General features: G+C 48.5%; 1 long non-coding RNA gene across 1 annotated transcript in view; it reads left to right on the top strand.

The window, feature by feature from the left end:
• The window catches only part of LOC308626340, a 185,596-nt gene extending 163,126 nt beyond the window's left edge, over nt 1-22,470 (top strand). Inside the window, exon 2 of the long non-coding RNA XR_014017231.1 lies at nt 22,362-22,470. This is a non-coding gene — a long non-coding RNA (uncharacterized lncRNA). The remainder of the gene's footprint in view (nt 1-22,361) is intronic.
• Nucleotides 22,471-23,198: the final 728 nt, after the last annotated feature.

Genomic DNA, 23,198 nt, shown 5'->3' with positions numbered 1-23,198 from the left:
ATATATGTGGAACCTAAAAAATGGTATAGATGAACAGGTTTGCAGGGAAGAAATAGAGACACAGAGGTAGAGAACAAACGTATGGACACCAAGTGTGGGAAGCCATGGGGTGGTGGTGGTGGGATGAGTTGGGAGTTTGAGATTGACCTGTATACATGTATATGCATAAAATACATAACTAATAATAACCCGCTGTATAAAAAAGTAAATAAAATTAAATTTCAAAATTTTAAAATATAAAATTTAAAAATAAAACAGAAAAAAGTTCTTCCCTTCACACAGATGTATTTATAGGAATGAATTATTTCCATGCTTATATCTATAAATACATAAAAGAGGAATAAAATCTAACTTGAACCATAAACGAAAAAAAAACCTGAACCCACCAGTTATACAGAGCAAAACCCTATCAGGGCACTTGCCAGCGGTAAACAATTCTGAAATTGGTCAGAGGTGGGGAATCATCTCCCATACAGCCAGCAACCCACACCCCATGCAAGGAGCATCCTCATTGCAAAGCTTGGGGTCCGTGCCAGGGCATCTCTGAATAAAGGTGAGCTGAGCCCCAGGCCAGCTGCTGCTGAACTGTTCCCACCCTTCCCAGGTCAAACACCTGAATATGTACAAGGGCTTGAAAGCCTAGAGGAAGGGCCGTGGAGCCACACCTGCGACAGCACGCAGGCCATCTTGGTGACTGCAGGCCAGCCAGGGTGATCCTGGCCCCGGGCGCTCTTCCGGAAGCTTTCCATTGTCCTGCCTGAGATACCCCATTTGTCCCGGCCCCCACTGCTTTTTTCCTTCCTCACCTCTGTCCGGAGAGAAATTCCAGCGGAAGTTATGGGTGACACAACCTCTTCTTTACAGGTGGCAGCCTGGCAACTCCTGCAGAAAGGCCAGCAGAACCCCACTCACACAGGGCCACCAACAAAGCTGTGGCCCCTCCCTCCCTCCCACCAGCACAGCCCCGAGACTGCTGACGGGGCAGAGAATATGGAGTCAGGAACAGCTTCAGGGGCTATTGCTGCATGGAGCGCTGTTTATATTGACCTCAACCAGGCAGACCTGGGGAGGGCCGGCCGGCAGGGTAAGGCTGCCCAGGTCAGCTAATCCACAACCCTCAGGGAATCACATTGTTGAAAATGTACCTCGCTAAGGCAGAATAGAAGCCAAGGAAAATAAGGACACAATGCCATTTGCAGCACTGTAGATGAGTCTAGAGGTAATCACGTGACTTAGAGTAAGTCAGAAAGTGAAAGACACATATCATTTCATATCACTTATAGGTGTTACCTAAAATCGAAACCAGGGCAGTCATTTCCACTGAGAAGTGCAATCATAGATTCATTAAACAAACTTATGGTTCACCAATGGAAAGGTGTGAGGATTGGTTTCATTACGATATCTGGGTTAACTGACATATACAAACAGAGGTGACATATATAATCACCAAAGACCTACGGAATACCAAGAGAAGACTACTCAACATTCTGTCATAACGTACATGGGAAAAGGATCCCAGGAAGTACAGACATCTGTATATGTGTAAAAGAACCACATCTTCCACACCTACAACAAACCAAACATTGTAATCAAACTTGCTATAATAAAAAAAAATTAAATTAAAAATACGAACAAGAAGTAGGGAGTCAAACTTGAGGGGCTTTCTCCTGTCACATTCCATTCTAAATTCCAATGTAGAACACTATGTCCATTGAGGCTCTGTTGCCCTAGTAACCAGATGTGTTAAGGGAGAACTGCTGCCACCTAGTGGCCGTTTCACACAACAGCAGCTTTAATCCCAGTGCTAATGGTCAGTTGATATTCAAAATCATTGCAGGCCTGTAAATGACACCTGCCCTGAAAACAAATCCTGGGGACACATATCGACCAAAAAATTTAAAGGACGTCCATATTTCAAAACGAACGTTTCAAAAGGCATATTTTATGCACATTAGTGTTCTGCTTCTTTTTCTTTCTTTCTTTTTTGGTTAAAAACACGGGAATGGAAAAAGGCATCCCTCAGAAGGGGCGAAAATAGTTGCAAACGAATCAATGGACAAAGGTTTAATCTCCAATATATATAAACAGCTCATGCAGCTTAATATTAAAAAAACAAACAACCCAATACAAACATGGGCAGAATATCTAAAGAGACGTTTCTTCAAAGAAGACACAGAGATGGCTAAGACGCACATGAAAAGCTGCTCAAGAGCACTAATTATTAGAGAAATGCAAATCAAAACTACAATGAGGTATCACCTCACACCTGTTAGAATCGGCATCATCAGAAAATCTACAGACAACAAATTCTGGGGAGGGTGTGGACAAAAGGAGCCCTCTTCCACTATTGTTGGGAATGTAAATTGATACAGTCACAATGGAGAACAGTATGGAGTTTCCTTAAAAAACCTACAAATAGAAACCTTGACTTTCCCTAACCCTAACCATAGCCTGGAACGGAAACCTACCACCAACCGTGCACCTTATCTACGCGGTACACTAATCCTAATCCGTACGCTGGCACTAACCGGTGAGTCAACATGTACCCTGACACTAACACGTTTCCGTACCCTCAGCTGTGCCCCAAACCTTGCCGTTGCCTATCCTTAACCTTAGCTCGGAACAGAAACCTACCATCAGCCCTACACCTTACCCTAAGCCGTACCCTAATCCTAATCCATACGTCAACACGTACCCTGACCCTAACACGTTTCCGTACCCTCACCTCTGCCATAAACCTTGCCGTTCCCTTACCTTAACCCTAGCCCGGAACGGAAAACTACCACCAACCCTACACCTTACGTTATGCCATACCCTAATCCTAATTCGTATGCTGACACTAACCTGTGCATCAACACGTACCCTGACCCTAACACGTTTCGTACCCTCACCTGTGCCCTAAACTTTGCCAGTCCCTAAACATAACCCTAGACTGGAACGGAAACCTACCACCAACCCTACACCTTACTCTATGCTGTACCCTAATCCTCATGCGTACGCTCACACTAACCCGTGAGTCAACACGTACCCTGAACCTAACACATTTCCGTACCATCACCTGTGCCCTATACCTTGCAATTCGCTATCCCTAACGCTACACCAGAATGTAAACCTACCGCCATCCGTACACCTTACTCTACGCCGTACCCTAATCCTTATGCGTACCATGACACTATTCCATGCATCAACATGCACCATGAACCTAACACGTTTCTGTACCCTCTCCTGTGCCCTAAGCCTTGCCGTTCACTAACCCTAACCCTAGCCCTGAACTGAAAAGCACCACCAGCCCTACACCATACCCTATGCCGTACCCTACTCCTTGCCTGTATGCTGGCACTGACCCGTGCGTCAGCACGTAGCCTGCCTCTCCCAAGTCTCCGTACCCTCACCTGTGCCCTTAGCCTTGCCGTTCCCTAACCCTAACCCTAGCCCAGAATGGAAACCCACCACCAGCCCTACACCTTACCCTACGCCGTACCCTACTCCTGGCCCATACACTGGCACTGACCCATGCGTCAGCAGGTAGCCTGACCCTCCCACGTTTCCGTACCCTCACCTGTGCCCTAAAACTTGACGTTCCCTAACCGTAATCAAACCCCGGAATGGACACCCACCACCAGTCTTACACCTTACCCTACGCCGTACCCTACTCCTGTTCCACACCCTTCCACTGACCCATGCTTCAGCATGTAGCCTGACCCTCCCACGTTTCCGTACCCTCACCTGTGCCCTAAGCCTTGCCGTTCCCTAACCCTAACCCTACACTTTACCCTACTCCATACCCTATTCCTGGGCCGTACGCTGGCACTGACACTTGCGTCAGCACGTAGCCTGACCCTCCCACGTTTCTGTACCCTCACCTGTGCCCTAAGCCTTGCCATTCCCTAACCCTAACCCTAGCCGGGAATGGAAACCCACCACCAGCCCTACACCTTACCCTACGCCGTACCCAACTCCTGGGCCGTACACTGGAACTGACCCTTGTGTAAGCACGTAGCCTGCCACTCCCATGTTTCCATACCCTCACCTGTGCCCTAAGCCTTGCCGATCCCTAACCCTAACCCTACCCTGGAACAGAAACCCACCACCAGCCCCACACCTTACCTTACGCCGTACCCTAATTCTGGCGGGTACGCTGGCACTGACCCATGTGTCAGCACGTAGCGTGCCTCTCCCTCGTTTCCGTACCCTTACCTGTGCCATAAGACTTGCCATTCCCTAACCTTAACCCGGAACAGAAACCCACCAACAGCCCTACACATTACCCTACTCCGTACCCTAATCCTGGCCCGTACATGGGCACTGAACCGTGCGTCAGCACATAGCCTGACCCTCCCACGTTTCTGTACCCTCAGCTGTGCCCTAAGCCTTGCCGTTCCCTAACCCTAACCCTAGCGCGGAATGGAAACCCACAACCAGCCCTAAACCATACTTTACTCCTGACCCGTACGCTGGCACTGACACGTTTGTCAGCACGTAGCCTGCCCCTCCCACGTGTCCCTATGCTCACCTGTTCCCTAAAACTTGCCGTTCCCTAACCCTAACCCTAGCCCGGAACGGAAACCCACTACCAGCCCTACACGTTACCCTATGCTGTACCCTACGCCTGGCCCTTACGCTGGCACTGACACGTGCGTCAGCACACAGCCTGACCATCCCACGACACTCCCAATACAGAAATGGGCAGAAGATATCAAGAGACGTTTCTTCAAAGAAGACACAGAGATGGCCAAGACGCACATGAGAAGCTGCTCAAGAGCACTAATTATTAGAGAAATGCAAATCAAAACTACAATGAGGTATCACCTCACACCTGTTAGAATCGGCATCATAAGAAAATCTACAAACAACTAATTCTGGGGAGGGTGTGGACAAAAGGAGCCCTCTTCCACTATTGGTGGGAATGTAAATTGATAGAGTCACTATGGAGAACACTATGGAGTTTCCTTAAAAAATCTAGAAATAGAATTACCATCTGATCCAGCAATTCCACTTCTGGGCATATACCCAAAGAAAACCATAAATCAAAAAGGCACATTCACCACAATGTTCATTGCAGCACTATTTACAATAGCCAGGTAATGGAAGCAACCTAAACGCCCAAAGACAGATGAATGGATAAAGATGGGGTACATATATAAAATGGAATATTACTCGGCCATAAAAAGGAATGAATCTGGGTCATTTGTAGAGACATCGATGGATCTAGAGACTGTCATACAGAATGCAGTAAGTCAGAAAGGGGAAAACAAATATTGTATATTAATGCATATATGTGGAACCTAAAAAATGGTACAGATGAACTGCTTTGCAGGGAAGAAATAGAGACACAGAGGTAGAGAACAAACGTATGGACACCAAGTGTGGGAAGCCATGGGGTGGTGGTGGTGGGATGAGTTGGGAGTTTGAGATTGACCTGTATACATGTATATGCATAAAACACATAACTAATAATAACCAGCTGTATAAAAAAGTAAATAAAATTAAATTTCAAAATTATAAAAAACAAAATTTAAAAATAAAACAGAAAAAAGTTCTTCCCTTCACACAGATGTATTTATTGGAATGAATTATTTCCATGCTTATATCTATAAATACATAAAAGAGGAATAAAAGCTAACTTGAACCATAAACGAAGAAAAACCTGAACCGACCAGTTATACACAGAAAAACACTATCAGGGCACTTGCTCCAACGGTAAACAATATTGAAATTGTTCAGAGGTGGGGAATCATCTCCCATACAGCCAGCAACCCACACCCCACACAAGGAGCTTCCTCACTGCAAAGCGGGTGGACCGAGCCGAGGCATCTCTGAACAAAGGTGAGCTGAGCCCCAGGCCAGCTGTTGCTGAACTGTTCCCACCCTTCCCAGGTAAAACACCTGAATATGTACAAGGGCTTGAAAGACTAGAGAAAGGGCCGTGGAGCCACACCAGCGACAGCACGCAGGCCAACTTGGTGCCTGCAGGCCAGCCAGGGTGGTCCTGGCCCCGGGCGCTCTTCCGGAAGCTTTCCATTGTACTGCCTGAGATACCCCACTTGTCCCGGCCCCCACTGCTTTTTTCCTTCCTCACCTCTGTCCGGAGAGAAATTCCAACGGAAGGTATGGGTGACACATCCTCCTCCTTTCAGGAGGCAGCCTGGAAACTCCTTCAGAAAAGCCAGCAGAACCCCACTCACACCGGGCCACCAACAAAGCTGTGGCCCCTCACTCCCTCCCACCAGCACAGACCCGAGACTGCTCACGGGGCAGAGAATATGGAGGCAGGCACAGCTTCAGGGGCTATTGCTGCATGGAGCGCTGTTTATATTGATCTCAACCAGGCACACCTGGGGAGGGCCGGCCGGCAGGATAAGGCTGCACACGTCAGCTAATCCACAACCCGAAGGGAAGCACATTGTTGAAAAGGGACCTCGCTAAGTCAGAATAGAAGGCAAGGAAAAAAAGAACACAATGCCTTTTGCAGCACCGTAGATGAGTCTAGAGGTAATCACGTGACTTGTAGTAAGTCAGAAAGTGAAAGACACATATCATTTCCCATCACTTATAATTGTTACTTAAAATAGAAACCAGGGCAGTCATTTCCACTGAGAAGTGCAATCATAGATTCATTAAACAAACTTATGGTTCACCAATGGAAAGGTGTGAGGATTTGTTTCATTACGATATTGGGGTTAACAGACATATACAAACACAGGTGACATATATAATCACCAAAGACCTATGGAATACCAAGAGAAGACTACTCAACATTCTGTCATAACGTACATGGTAAAGGATCCCAGGAAGAACAGACATCTGTATATGTGTAAAAGAACCACATCTTCCACACCTACAACAAGCCAAACATTGCAATCAAACTTGCTATAATAAAAAATAAAAGAAATAAATTAAAAATACGAACAAGAAGTAGGGAGACAAACTTGAGGGGCTTTCTCCTGGCACATTCCATTCTAAATTCCAAAATAGAACACAACGTCCTTTGAGGCTCTGTTTCCCTGGTAACCAGAGGTGTTAAGGGAGAACTGCTGCCACCTTGTGGCCGTTTCACACAACAGCAGCTTTAATCCCAGCGCTAATGGTCAGTTGATATTCAAAATCATTGCAGGCCTGTAAATGACACCTGCCCTGAAAACAAATCCTGGGGTCCCATATCGACCAAAAAATTTAAAGGACGTCCATATTTCAAAACGACCGTTTCAAAAGATATATTTTATGCATATTAGTGTTCTGCTCCCTTTTCTTTCTTTCTTTTTTGGTTAAAAAAACGGGAATGGAAAAAGGCATCCCTCAGAATGGGCGAAAATAGTTGCAAACGAATCAATGGACAAAGGTTTACTCTCCAATATATATAAACAGCTCATGCGGCTTAATATTAAAAAAAACAAACAACCCAATACAAAAATGGGCAGAAGATCTAAAGAGACGTTTCTTCAAAGAAGACACAGAGATGGCCAAGACGCACATGAAAAGCTGCTCAAGAGCACTAATTATTAGAGAAATGCAAATCAAAACTACAATGAGGTATCACCTCACACCTGTTAGAATCGGCATCATCAGAAAATCTACAAACAACAAATTCTGGGGAGGGTGGGGACAGAAGGATCCCTCTTTCTCTATTGGTGGGAATGTAAATTGATACAGTCACTATGGAGAACACTAAGGAGTTTCCTTAAAAAAACTAGAAATAGAATTACCATCTGATCCAGGAATCCCACTTCTGGGCATATACCCAAAGAAAACCATAAATCAAAAAGGCACATTCACCACAATGTTCATTGCAGCACTATTTACAATAGCCAGGTAATGGAAGCAAACTAAATGCCCACAGACAGATGAATGGATAAAGATGGGGTACATATATAAAATGGAATATTACTCAGCCATAAAAAGGAATGAAACTGGGTCATTTGTAGAGACATCGATGGATCTAGAGACTGTCATACAGAATGAAATAAGTCAGAAAGAGGAAAACAAATATTGTGTATTAATGCATATATGTGAAACGTAAAAAATGGTACAGATGAACTGGATTGCAGGGAAGAAATAGAAACACAGAGGTAGAGAACAAACGTATGGACACCAAGTGTGGGAATCCATGGGGTGGAAGTGGTGGGATGAGTTGGGAGATTGGGATTGGCCTGCATACATGTATATGCTTAAAATACATAACTAATAATAACCTGCTGTATAAAAAAATAAATAAAATTAAATTTCAAAATTTTAAAATATAAAATTTAAAAATGAGAAAAAAGATCTCCCCTTCAAACAGATGTATTTATAGGAATGAATTATTTCCATGCTTATATCTATAAATACATAAAAGAGGAATAAAATCGAACTTGAACCATAAACGAAAAAAAACGTGAACCCACCAGTTATACAGAGGAAAGCCCTATCAGGGCACTTGCTCCAGCGGTAAACAATTCTGAAATTGGTCAGAGGTGGAGAATCATCTCCCATACAGCCAGCAACACACCCCCCACGCAAGGAGAGTCCTCATTGCAAAGCTGGGGGACCGTGCCAAGGCATCTCTGAAAAACGTTGAGCTGAGCCCCAGGCCACCTGCTGCTGAACTGTTCCCACCCTTCCCAGGTAAAACACCTGAATATGTACAAGGGCTTGAAAGACTAGAGGAAGGGCCATGGAGCCACACCAGCAACAGCACGCAGGCCAACTTGGTGCCTGCAGGCCAGCCAGGGTGGTCCTGCCCCCGGGCGCTCTTCCGGAAGCTTTCCATTGTCCTGCCTGAGATACCCCACCTGTCCCGGCCCCCACTGCTTTTTTCCTTCCTCACCTCTGTCCGGAGAGAATTTCCAGCGGAAGGTATGGGTGACACAACCTCTTCTTTACACGTTGCAGCCTTGCAACTCCTGCAGAAAGGCCAGCAGAACCCCACTGACACCGGGCCACCAACAAAGCTGTGGCCCCTCACTCCCTCCCACCAGCACAGCCCCGAGACTGCTGACGGGGCAGAGAATATGGAGTCAGGCACAGCTTCACGGGCTATTGCTGACTGGAGTGCTGTATATATTGACCTCAACCAGGCACACCTGGAGAGGGCCGGCCGGCAGGGTAAGGCTGCCCAGGTCAGCTAATCCACAACCCTCAGGGCATCACATTGTTGAAAACGGACCTCGCTAAGTCAGAATAGAATCCAAGGAAAATAAGGACACAATGCCATTTGCAGCACCGTAGATGAGTCTAGAGGTAATCAAGTGACTTGTAGTAAGTCAGAAAGTGAAAGACACATATCATATCATATCACTTATAGGTGTTACCTAAAAATGGATTCCAGGGCAGATATTTCCACGGAGAAGGGCAATCACAGATTCATTAAACAAACTTATGGTTCACCAATGGAAAGGTGTGAGGAGGATTGGTTTCATTACGATATCGGGGTTAACAGACATATACAAACACAGGTGACATATATAATTACCAAAGACCTACGGAATACCAAGAGAAGACTACTCAACATTCTGTCATAACGTACATGGGAAAAGGATCCCAGGAAGAACAGACACCTGTATATGTGTAAAAGAACCACATCTTCCACATTTACACCAAGCCAAACATTGTAATCAAACTTGCTGTAATAAAAAATAAAAAATTTAATTAAAAACACGAACAAGAAGTAGTGAGACAAACTTGAGGGGCTTTCTCCTGGCACATTCCATTCTAAATTCCAATCTAGAACATGACTTCCATTGAGGCTCTGTTGCCCTAGTAACCAGATTAGGTAAGGGAGAACTGCTGCCACCTTGTGGCCCTTTCACACAACAGCAGCTTTAATCCCAGCGCTAATGGTCAGTGGATATTCAAAATCATTGCAGGCCTGTAAATGACACCTTCCCTGAAAACAAATCCTGGGGTCACATATCGACCAAAAAGTTCAAAGGACGTCCATATTTCAAAAGGACCCTTTCAAAAGCCATATTTTACGCACATTAGTTTTCTGCTTCTTTTTCTTTCTTTCTTTTTTGGTTAAAAAAACGGGAATGGAAAAAGGCATCCCTCAGACGGGGCGAAAATAGTTGCAAACGAATCAATGGACAAAGGTTTAATCTCCAATATATATAAACAGCTCATGCAGCTTAATATTAAAAAAACAAACAACCCAATACAAAAATGGGCAGAAGATCTAAAGATACGTTTCTTCAAAGAAGACACAGAGATGGCCAAGAAGCACATGAAAAGCTGCTCAACAGCACTAATTATTAGAAAAATGCAAATCAAAACTACAATGAGGTATAATCTCACACCTGTTAGAATCAGCATCATCAGAAAATCTACAAACAACAAATTCTGGGGAGGGTGTGGACAAAAGGAGCCCTCTTCCTCTATTGGTGGGAATGTAAATTGATAGAGTCACTATGGAGAACACTATGGAGTTTCTTAAAAAAACTTAAAATAGAATTACCATCTGATCCAGCAATCCCACTTCTGGGCATATACCCAAAGAAAACCATAAATCAAAAAGGCACATTCACCACAATGTTCATTGCATCACTATTTACAATAGCCAGGTAATGAAAGCAAACTAAATGCCCACAGACAGATGAATGGATAAAGATGGGGTACATATATAAAATGGAATATTTCTCAGCCATAAAACGGAATGAAACTGGGTCATTTGTAGAGACATCGATGGATCTAGAGACTGTCATACAGAATGAAGTAAGTCAGAAAGAGGAAAACAAATATTGTATATAAATGCATATATGTGGAACGTAAAAAATGGTACAGATGAACTGGTTTGCAGGGAAGAAATAGAGACACAGAGGTAGAGAACAAACGTATGGACACCAAGTGTGGGAAGCCATGGGGTGGTGGTGTTGGTATGAGTTGGGAGATTGGGATTGGCCTGCATACATGTATATGCATAAAATACATAACTAATAATAACCTGCTGTATAAAAAAGTAAATAAAATTAAATTTCAAAATTTTAAAAAATAAAATTTAAAAATGAGAAAAAAGATCTCCCCTTCAAACAGATGTATTTATAGGAATGAATTATTTCCATGCTTTTATCTATAAATACATAAATGAGGAATAAAATCTAACTTGAACCATAAAAGAAAAAAAAACCTGAACCCACCAGTTATACAGCGGAAAACACTATCAGGGCTCTTGCTCTAGCGGTAAACAATTCTGAAATTGGTCAGAGGTGGGGAATCATCTCCCATACAAACAGCAACACAGCCCCCACGCAAGGAGCATCCTCATTGCAAGGCTGGGGGACCGTGCCGAGGAATCTCTGAGTAAACGTGAGCTGAGACCCAGGCCAGCTGCTGCTGAACTGTTCCCACCCTTCCCAGGTAAAACACCTTAATATGTACAAGGGCATGAAAGCATAGAGGAAGGGCCGTGAAGCCACACCAGCGACAGCACGCAGGCCAACTTGGTGCCTGCAGGCCAGCCAGGGTGGTCCTGGCCCCGGGCGCTCTTCCGGAAGCTTTTCATTGTCCTGCCTGACATACCCCACCTGTCCCGGCCCGCACTGCGTTTTCCTTCCTCATCTCTGTCCACTGAGAAATTCCAGCGGAAGGTATGGGTGACACATTCTCTTCTTTACAGGTGGCAGCCTGGCAACTCCTCCAGAAATGCCAGCAGAACCCCACTCACAACGGGCCCCCAACAAAGCTGTGACCCCTCACTCCCTCCCACCAGCACAGCCCCGAGACTGCTGACGGGGCAGAGAATATGGAGTCAGGCACAGCTTCAGGGGCTATTGCTGTTTGGAGAGCTCTTTTTATTGACCTCCAGCAGGCAGACCTGAGGAGGGCCAGCCGGCAGGGTAAGGCTGCCCAGGTCAGCTAATCCACAACCCTCAGGGAATCACATTGTTGAAAATGGACTTCGCTAAGACAGAATAGAAGCCAAGGAAAATAAGGACATAATGCCATTTGCAGCACCGTAGATGAGTCTAGAGGTAATCACGTGACTTGTAGTAAGTCAGAAAGTGAAAGACACATATCATATCATATCACTTATAGGTGTTACCTAAAATAGATAGCAGGGCAGTTATTTCCTCTGAGAAGGGCAATCACAGGTTCATTAAACAAACTTATGGTTCACCAATGGAAAGGTGTGAGGATTGGTTTCATTATAATATCGGGGTTAACAGACATATACAAACAGAGGTGACATATATAATCACCAAAGACCTATGGAATACCAAGAGAAGACTACTCAACATTCTGTCATAACGTACATAGTAAAGGATCCCAGGAAGAACAGACATCTGTATATGTGTAAAAGAACCACATCTTCCACACCTACAACAAGCCAAACATTGTAATCAAACTTGCTATAATAAAAAATAAAAGAAATAAATTAAAAATACGAACAAGAAGTAGGGAGAGAAACTTGAGGGGCTTTCTCCTGGCACATTCCATTCTAAATTCCAGAATAGAACACGACGTCCTTTGAGGCTCTGTTTCCCTGGTAACCAGAGGTGTTAAGGGAGAACTGCTGCCACCTTGTGGCCGTTTCACACAACAGCAGCTTTAATCCCAGCGCTAATGGTCAGTTGATATTCAAAATCATTGCAGGCCTGTAAATGACACCTGCCCTGAAAACAAATCCTGGGGTCACATATCGACCAAAAAATTTAAAGGACGTCCATATTTCAAAACGACCGTTTCAAAAGATATATTTTATGCATATTAGTGTTCTCCTTCTTTTTCTTTCTTTCTTTTTTGGTTAAAAAAACGGGAATGGAAAAAGGCATCCCTCAGAAGGGGCGAAAATAGTTGCAAACGAATCAATGGACAAAGGTTTAATCTCCAATATATATAAACAGCTCATGCAGCTTAATATTAAAAAAACAAACAACCCAATACAAAAATGGGCAGAATATCTAAAGAGACGTTTCTTCAAAGAAGACACAGAGATGGCTAAGACGCACATGAAAAGCTGCTCAACAGCACTAATTATTAGAGAAATGCAAATCAAAACTATAATGAGGTATCACCTCACACCTGTTAGAATCGGCATCATCAGAAAATCTACAAGCAACAAATTCTGGGGAGGGTGCGGACAAAAGGAGCCATCTTCCTCTATGGTGGGAGTGTAAATTGATACAGTCTCTATGGAGAACAGTATGGAGTTTCCTTAAAAAAACTAGAAATAGAAACCTTGACTTTCCCTAACCCTAACCTTAGCCCGGAACGGAAACCTACCACCAACCCTACACCTTATCTATGCCGTACACTAATCTTAATCCGTACGCTGGCACTAACCGGTGAGTCAACACGTACCCTGACCCTAACACGTTTCCGTACCCTCAGCTGTGTCCTAAACCTTGCCGTTGCCTATCCTTAACCTTAGCCCGGAATAGAAACCTACCATCAGCCCTACACCTTACCCTAAGCCGTACCCTAATCCTAAACCATACGTCAACACGTACCGTTACCCTAACACGTTTCCGTTCCCTCACCTCTGCCATAAACCTTGCCGTTCCCTAACCCTTACCCTAGCCCTGAACAGAAACCTACCACCAACCCTACACCTTACCTTACGCCGTACCCTAATCCTAATTCGTATGCTGACACTAACTTGTGCATCAACACGTACCCTGACCCTAACACGTTTCGTACCCTCACCTGTGCCCTAAACTTTGCCGGTCCCTAAACATAACCCTAGACTGGAACGGAAACGTACCACCAACCCTACACCTTACTCTATGCGGTACCCTAATCCTCCTACGTACGCTGACACTAACCCGTGAGTCAACACGTACCCTGAACCTAACACATTTCCGTACCATCACCTGTGCCCAAAACCTTGCAATTCGCTAACCCTAACCCTACAATGGAATGGAAACCTACCGCCATCCGTACACCTTACCCTACGCCGTACCCTAATCCTAATGCGTACGATGAAACTATTCCATGCATCAACATGTACCATGACCCTAACACGTTTCTGTACCCTAACCTGTGCCCTAAACCTTGCCGTACCCTAACACTAACCCTAGCCCAGAATGGAAAACTACCACAAACCGTACAGCATACCCTACAAGGTACGCTAATCCTAATCCGTACACTGACACTAACCCGTGCGTCAACACGTACACTGACCCTAACACTTTTCCGTACCCTCACCTGTGCCGTAAACCATGCCGTTGCCTAACCCTAACCCTAGCTCAAAACGGAAACCTACCACCAACCCTACACGTTACCCTACGCCATACCCTAATCATAATCCGAGCGTCAACACGTACCATGACCCTAACACATTTCCGTACCCTCACCTATGCCCTAAACCTTGCCTTTCCATAACACTAACCCTAGCCTGGAACGGAAACCTACCACCAACCCTAGACTTTAACCTACGAAGGACCATAAACCTACTCCGTACGCTGACACTAATCCATGCGTCAACACTTACCCTGACCCTAACACGTTTCCGTACCTTCACTTGTGACCTAAACCTTGCCATTCCCTAACCCAAACCCTAGCCCACAACGGAAACCTACCACCAAACCTACACCTTACCCTAAGCCGTACCCTAATGCTAATCCATATGTCAACACGTACCCTGACACTAACACGTTTCCATACCCTCATCTGTGCCCAAAACCTTGCCGTTCCCTAACACTAACCCTAGCCTGGAACGGAAACCTACCACCAACCATACACCTTACCCTATGCCGCACCATAATCCTCATCTGTACGTTCACACCAACCCGTGCGTCAACACGTACCCTGAGCCTAACACGTTTCAATACCCTCACGTGTGCCCTAAACCTTGTCATTCCCTAACCCTAACCCAAGCCCGGAACGGAAACCTACCACCAACACAACACCTTACCCTAATCCATACCGTAATCCTAATCTGTACGTCAACATGTACCCTGACCCTAAAACGTTTCTGTACCCTCACCTGTGCCCTAAACATTGCCATTCCCTAACCCTAACCCTAGCACGGAACGGAAACCTACCACCAACCCTACACATTACCCTACGCCGTACCCTAATCCTAATCCATACGCTGACACTAACCCGTGTTTCAACACGTACCTTGACTGTAACAAGTTTCTGTAAGCTCACCTGTGCCCAAACTTTGCCAATCCCTAACCCCAACCCTAGCCCGGAAAGGAAACCCACCACCAGCCCAACACATTACCCTACACCGAAGCCTACTCCTGGCCCGTATGCTGGCACTCACCCGTGTGTCAGCACGTAGCCTGACCCTCCGACGTTTCCATACCCTCACCTGTGCCCTAAGACTTGCTGTTCCCTAACCCTAACCCTAGCCCGGAAAGGAAGCCCACCACCAGCCCTACACCTTTCCCTACGCCGTAGCCTACGACTGGCCCATACGCTGGCACTGACACGTGTGTCAGCACGTAGCATGACCCTCCCACGTTTCCATACCCTCACCTGTGCCCTAAGCCTTGACATTCCCTAACCCTAACCCTAGCCCGGAAAGGAAACCAACCAACAGCCCTACACCTTACCCTACGCTGTTGCGTACTCCTGGCCTGTACGCTGGCACTGACCCGTGCGTCAGCACATAGCCTGACCCTCCCCCATTTCCGTACCCTCACCTGTGCCCTAAGGCTTGTCATGCCCAACCCTAACCCTAGCCCAGAGCAGAAACCCACCACCAGCCCTAAACCTTACCCTACGCCGTAGCCTATTCCTGGCCCGTACGCTGGCACTGATCCGTGCGTCAGCACTTAGCCTGACCCTCCCACGTTCCCGTACCCTCACCTCTGTCCTAAGCCTTGCCGTTCCATAACCATAACCATAACCCCGAACGGAAAACTACCACCAGCCCTACACCTTACTCTATGCCATAGCCCACTCCTGGCCCATACGCTGGCACTGACTTGTGCGTCAGCACGTAGCCTGCCCCTCCCACGTTTCCGTATCCTCACCCGAACCCGAAGCTTTGTCATTCCCTAAACCTAACCTTAGCCCGGTAAGGAAACCCACCACCAGCCCTACACCTTACCCTATGCCGTACCTTACTCCTGGCCCGTACGCTGGCATTGACCCGTGCGTCAGAACATAGCCTGAACCTCCCACGTTTCCGTACCCACACCTGTGCCCTAAGGCTTGTCGTTCTCTAGCCCTAACCCTATCCCGGAACGGAAAACCACCCCCTGCCCTAAACCTTACCCTACACTGTACCCTACTTCTGGCCAGTACACTGGCACTGACCCGTGCGTCAGCATGTAGCCTGACCCTCCCACGTTTCCGTACCCTCACCCGTGCCCTAAGCCTTGCCGTTCCCTAACCCTAACCCTACACCTTACCCTACGCCGTACCCTACTCTTGGCCCGTACGCTGGCACTGACCCGTGCGTCAACACGTAGCATGACCCTCCCACGTTTCCGTACCATCTTCTGTGCCCTAAGCTTTGCCATTCCCTAACCCTAACCCTAGCCCAGAATGGAAACCCACCACCAGCCCTACACCTTACCCTACGCCGTACCCTAATCCTGCCCCGTACGCTAGCACTGACCCGTGCGTCAGCATGGAGCCTGACACTCCCACGTTTCCGTACCCTCACCTGTGCCCTAAGCCTCGCCGTTCCCTAACCCTAACCCTAGCCCGGAACGGAGACCCACCATCAGCCCTACCCCTTACCCTTGTCGAAGCCTACTCCTGCCCGGAAGCTGACACTGACACGTGCGTGAGCACGTACCCAGACCCTCCCACTTTTCCGTACCCTCACCTGTTCCCTAAGCCTTGCGTTCGCTAACCCTTACCCTGGCCCGGAACGGAAACCCACCACCGGGCCTACACCTTACACTACGCCGAAGACTACACCTGGGCGTACGCTGTCATTGACCCGTGCGTCAGCACGTAGTGTGACCCCCCCACGTTTCTTTAACCTCACCTGTGCCCTAAGTCTTGTGGTTCCCTTCCCCTAACAGTTGCCCGGAAAGGAAACCCACCACCACCCCTACACCATACCCAACGTCATACCCAACTCCTGCCCCGTACGGTGGCACTGACCCGTGTGTCAGCACGTAGCCTGCCTTTCCAACGTTTCCTTACTCTCACCTGTGCCCTAAGCCTCGCAATTCCCTAACACTAACCCTAGCCCGGAACAGAAACCCACCATCAGCCCTACACCTTACCCTACGCCGTACCCTATTCCTGGACCGTAAGCTGGCACTGACACGTGATTCAGCATGTAGACTGACCCACCCACGATTCCGTACCCTCACCTCTGCCCTAAGCATTGCCTTTCCCTAACCCTAACCCTAGCCGGGAACGGAAACCCACCACCAGCCCTACACCTTACCGTACGCCGTACCCTACTCTTGGCCTATACGCTGGCACTGACCCGTGCGTCAGCACGTAGCCTGACCCACCCACTTTTCCGTACCCTCACCAGTGCCCTAAGCCTTGCCGTTCCATAACCCTAACCCTAGCCTGGAACGGGAAACCACAGCCAGCCCGACACTTTACCCTATGCCGTAAACGACTCCTGGCCCGTATGCTGGCACTGACCCGTGCGTCAGCACGTAGCCTGAACCTCCCACTTTTCCGAACCCTCACCTGTGCCCTAAGCCTTGCCGTTCCGTAACCCTAACCCTAGCCCGGAACGGAAACCCACCACCAGCCCTAAACCTTACCCTACGCCGTACCATACTCCTGGCCCGTACGCTGGCACTGACCCGTGCGTCAGCATGTAGCCTGACCCTCCCACTTTTCCTTACCCTCACCTGTTCCCTAAGCCTTACCGATCCCTAACTCTAACCCTAGCCCGGAACGGAAACCCACCACCATCCCTACACCCTACCCTACGTTGTAGCCTACTGCTGGCCAGTAAGCTGACACTCTCCCATGTGTCAGCCCGTAGCCTGCCTCTCCCACGTTTCCGTACCCTCACGTGTGCCCTAAGCCTTGCCGCTCCCTAACCCTAACCCTAGCCCAGAATGGACACCCACCACCAGCCTTACACTTTACCCTACGCCGTACACTACACCTCGTCCATACCCTGGAACTAACCCTTGATTCAGCATGTAGCCGGACCCTCCGACGTTTCCATACACTCACCTGTGCCCTAAGCCTTACCGTTACCTAACACTAACCCTAGCCCGGAAAGGAAACCCACCACCAGCCCTACACCTTACCGTACGCCGTAGCCTACGCCGGGCCCATATGCTGGCACTGACCCGTGTGTCAGCACGTAGCATGACCCTCCCACGTTTCCATACCCTCACCTGTGCCTTATGCCTTGCCATTCCGTAACCCTAACCCTAGCCCGGAAAGGAAACCAACCAACAGCCCTACACCTTACCCTACGCTTTTGCCTACTCCTGGCCTGTACGCTGGCACTGACCCGTGCGTCAGCACATAGCCTGACCCTCCCCCGTTTCCGTACCCTCACCTGTGCCCTAAGCCTTACCGTTACCTAACACTAACCCTAGCCCGGAAAGGAAACCCACCACCAGCCCTACACCTTACCGTACGCCGTAGTCTACGCCGGGCTCATATGCTGGCACTGACCCGTGTGTCAGCACGTAGCATGACCCTCCCACGTTTCCATACCCTCACCTGTGCCTTATGCCTTGCCATTCCGTAACCCTAACCCTAGCCCGGAAAGGAAACCAACCAACAGCCCTACACCTTACCCTACGCTTTTGCCTACTCCTGGCCTGTACGCTGGCACTGACCCGTGCGTCAGCACATAGCCTGACCCTCCCCTGTTTCCGTACCCTCACCTGTGCCCTAAGGCTTGTCGTGCCCTAACCCTAACCCTAGCCCAGAACAGAAACCCACCACCAGCCCTACACCTTACCCTACGCCGTAGACTAATCCTGGCCCGTACGCTGGCACTGATCCGTGCGTCAGCACGTGGCCTGACCCTCCCACGTTCCCGTACACTCACCTGTGTCCTAAGCCTTGCCATTCCATAACACTAACCATAACCCCGAACGGAAACCTACCACCAGCCCTACACCTTACTCTACGCCATAGCCCACTCCTGGCCCATACGCTGGCACTGACCTGTGCGTCAGCACGTAGCCTGCCCCTCCCACGTTTCCGTATCCTCACCCGAACCCTAAGCCTTGTCATTCCCTAAACCTAACCTTAGCCCGGAAAGGAAACCCACCCCCAGCCCTACACATTACCCTACGCCGTACCTTACTCCTGGCCCGTACGCTGGCACTGATCCATGCGTCAGAACATAGCCTGAACCTCCAACGTTTCCGTACCCTCACCTGTGCCTTATGCCTTGCGTTCCCTAACCCTAACGCTAGCCCGGAATGGTAACCCACCACCAGCCCTACACCTTAACCTACGCCGTACCCTACTCTTGGCCTTTACGCTGGCACTGACCCGTGCGTCAGCACGTAGCCTGACTCACCCACGTTTCCGTACCCTCACCTGTGCCCTAAGCCTTGCCGTTCCGTAACCCTAACCCTAGCCCGGAACGGGAAACCACAGCCAGCCCGACACCTTACCCTACGCCGTACACGACTTCTGGCCCGTATGATGTCACTGACCCATGCGTCAGCGCATAGCCTGACCCTCCCACGTTTCTGTACCCTCACCTGTGCCCTAAGCCTTGCCGTTCCCTAACCCTAACCCTACACCTTACACTACGCCGTACCCTACTCTTGGCCCGTACGCTGGCACTGACCCGTGCGTCAACACGTAGCCTGACCCTCCCACGTTTCCGTACCATCTACTGTGCCCTAAGCTTTGCCATTCCCTAACCCTAACCCTAGCCCGGAACGGAAACCCACCACCAGCCCTAAACCTTACCCTACGCCGTACGCTACTCCTGCCCCATACGCTAGCACTGACCCGTGCCTCAGCACATAGTCTACCACTCCCACGTTTCCGCACCCTCACCAGTGCCCTAAGCCTTGCCGTTCCCTAACCCTAACCCTAGCCCAGACCGGAAACACACCACCAGCCCTACAGCTTACCCTACGCCGTACGCTACTCCTGCCCCATACGCTAGCACTGACCCGTGCCTCAGCACATAGTCTACCACTCCCACGTTTCCGCACCCTCACCAGTGCCCTAAGCCTTGCCGTTCCCTATCCCTAACCCTAGCCCGGAACGGAAACCCACCAGAAACCCTAAACCTTAATGTATGCCATAGCCTACTCCTGACCCGTACGCTGGCAGTGACCATTGCGTCAGCACATAGCCTGCCTCTGCCACGTTTCCATACCCTCACCTGTGCACTAAGCCTTGCCGTTCCCTAACCCTAACCTGGAACGGAAAACCAACACCAGCCCTAAACCTTACCCTACACCGTACCATACTCCTGTACCGTACGCTGTCACTGAAACGTGCGTCAGCACGTAGACTGACCCTCCCACGTTTCCGTACCCTCACATGTGCCCTATGCCTTGCCGTTCCCTAACCCTAACCCTAGCCCGAAACGGAAACCCACCACCAGCCCTACACCTTACCCTACGCCGTACCCTAATCCTGCCCCGTACGCTGGCACTGGCCCGTGCGTCAGCACGTAGCCTGCCACTCCTACGTTTCCGTACCCTCACCTGTGTCCTAAGCCATGCCATTCCCTAACCCTAACCCTAGCCCGGAACATAAACCCACCACCAGCCCTAGACCTTACACTACACCGTACCCTACTCCTGGCCCCTACACTGGCACTGACCTGTGCGTCAGCTCGTAGCCTGCCTCTCCCACGTTTCTGTACACTCACCTGTGTCCTAAGCCTTGCCGTTCCCTAACCCTAACCCAAGCCTGGAACGGAAACCCACCACCAGCCCTAAACCTTACGTTAAGACGAACCCTACTCCTGGCCCGTACGCTGGCACAGACCCGTGCGTCAACACGTAGCCTGCCACTCACACGTTTCTGTACGTGCACCTGTGCCCTAAGCCTTGCTGTTCCCTCACCCTAACCCTAGCCCAGAACGGAAACCCACCACCAGCCCTAAACCTTACCCTACGCCATACCCTACTCCTGGCCCGTACGCTGGCACTATACCGTGCGTCAGCACGTAGCCTCACCCTCCCACGATTCCATACGTTCACCTGTGCCCTAAGCCTTGCCGTTCCCTAACCCTAACCCTAGCCCGGAATGGTATCTCACAACCAGCCCTACTCATTACCCTACGCCGTACCCTATTCCTGGCCCGTACGCTGGCACTGACGCATGCGTCAGCACCTAGCCTGACCTTCCCATGTTTCCGTACCCTCACCTGTGCCCTAAGCTTTGTCATTCCCTAACCCTAACACTAGCATGGAACGGAAACCCACCAACAGCAATACACATTAGCCTACGCCGTAGCCTAATCCTGGCCCGTACATTGGCACTGACCCGTGCGTAAGAACGTAGCCTGACCATCCCACGTTTCCGTACTCTCAGCTGTGCCCTAAGCCTTGCCGTTCCCTAACCGTAAACCAAGCCCGGAACGGAAAACCACCACCAGACTTACACCTTACGCTACGCAGTACCCTACTCCTGGCACTTACGGTGGCACTGACACGTGCGTGAGCACGTAGCCTGACCCACCCACGACCCTCCCAATACAGAAATGGGCAGAAGATCTCAAGAGACGTTTCTTCAAAGAAGACACAGATATGACCAAGACGCACATGAAAACCTGCTAAACATCACTAATAATTAGAGAAATGCAAATCAAAACTACAATGAGGTATCACCTCATAACTGTTAGAATCGGCATCATCAGAAAACCTACAAACAACAAATTCTGGGGAGGGTGTGGACAAAAGGAGCCCTCTTCCACTATTGGTGGGAATGTAAATTGATACAGTCACTATGGAGAACACTATGGAGTTTCCTTAAAAAAACTAGAAATAGAATTACCATCTGATCCAGCAATCCCACTTCTGGGCATATACCCAAAGAACCATAAATCAAAAAGGCACATTCACCACAATGTTCATTGCAGCACTATTTACAATAGCCAGGTAATGGAAGCAAACTAAATGCCCACAGACAGATGAATGGATAAAGATGGGGTACATATATAAAATGGAATATTACTCGGCCATTAAAAGGAATGAAACTGGGTCATTTGTAGAGATATGGATGGATCTAGTGACTGTCATACAGAATGAAGTAAGTCAGAAAGAGGAAAACAAATATTGTATATTAATGCATATATGTGGAACCTAAAAAATGGTACAGATGAACTGGTTTGCAGGGAAGAAATAGAGACACAGAGGTAGAGAACAAACGTATGGACACCAAGTGTGGTAAGCCATGGGGTGGTGCTGGTGGGATGAGTAGGGAGTTTGAGATTGACCTGTATACATGTATATGCATAAAATACATAACTAATAATAACCCGCTGTATAAAAAAGTAAATAAAATTAAATTTCAAAATTTTAAAATATAAAATTTAAAAATAAAACAGAAAAAAGTTCTTCCCTTCACACAGATGTATTTATAGGAATGAATTATTTCCATGCTTATATCTATAAATACATAAAAGGGGAATAAAATCTAACTTGAACCATAAACGAAAAAAAACCCTGAACCCACCAGTTATACAGAGGAAAACCCTATCAGGGCACTTGCTCCAGCGGTAAAGAATTCTGAAATTGGTCAGAGGTGGGGAATCATCTCCCATACAGCCAGCAACCCACCCCCCATGCAAGGAGCGTCCTCATTGCAAAGCTGGGGGACCGTGCCGAGGCATCTCTGAATAAAGGTGAGCTGAGCCCCAGGCCAGCTGCTGCTGAACTGTTCCCACCCTTCCCAGGTAAAACACCTGAATATGTACAAAGGCTTGAAAGCCTAGAGGAAGGGCCGTGGAGCCACACCAGCGACAGCACGCAGGCCAACTTGGTGACTGCAGGCCAGCCAAGGTGATCCTGGCCCCGTGCGCTATTCCGGAAGCTTTCCATTGTCCTGCCTGAGATACCACTCTTGTCCCGGCCCCCACTGCTTATTTCCTTCCTCACCTCTGTCCGGAGAGAAATTCCAGCGGAAGGTATGGGTGACACATCCTCTTCTTTACAGGTGGCAGCCTGGCAACTCCTGCAGAAAGGCCAGCAGAACCCCACTCACACCGGGCCACCAACAAAGCTGTGGCCCCTCATTCCCTCCAACCAGCACAGCCCCGAGACTGCTGACGGGGCAGAGAATATGGACTCAGGCACAGCTTCAGGGGCTATTGCTGCCTGGAGCGCTGTTTATATTAACCTCAACCAGGCAGACCTGGGGAGGGCCGGCCGGCAGGGTAAGGCTGCCCAGGT

The sequence above is a fragment of the Mesoplodon bidens genome (assembly GCF_964165515.1).
Source record: "Mesoplodon bidens genome assembly, chromosome: 12".
In the NCBI taxonomy this organism is placed as follows: domain Eukaryota; kingdom Metazoa; phylum Chordata; class Mammalia; order Artiodactyla; family Ziphiidae; genus Mesoplodon; species Mesoplodon bidens.
The sequence above is the reverse complement of the archived record's forward strand: the minus strand, read 5'-3'. Positions and strand labels throughout refer to the sequence as shown.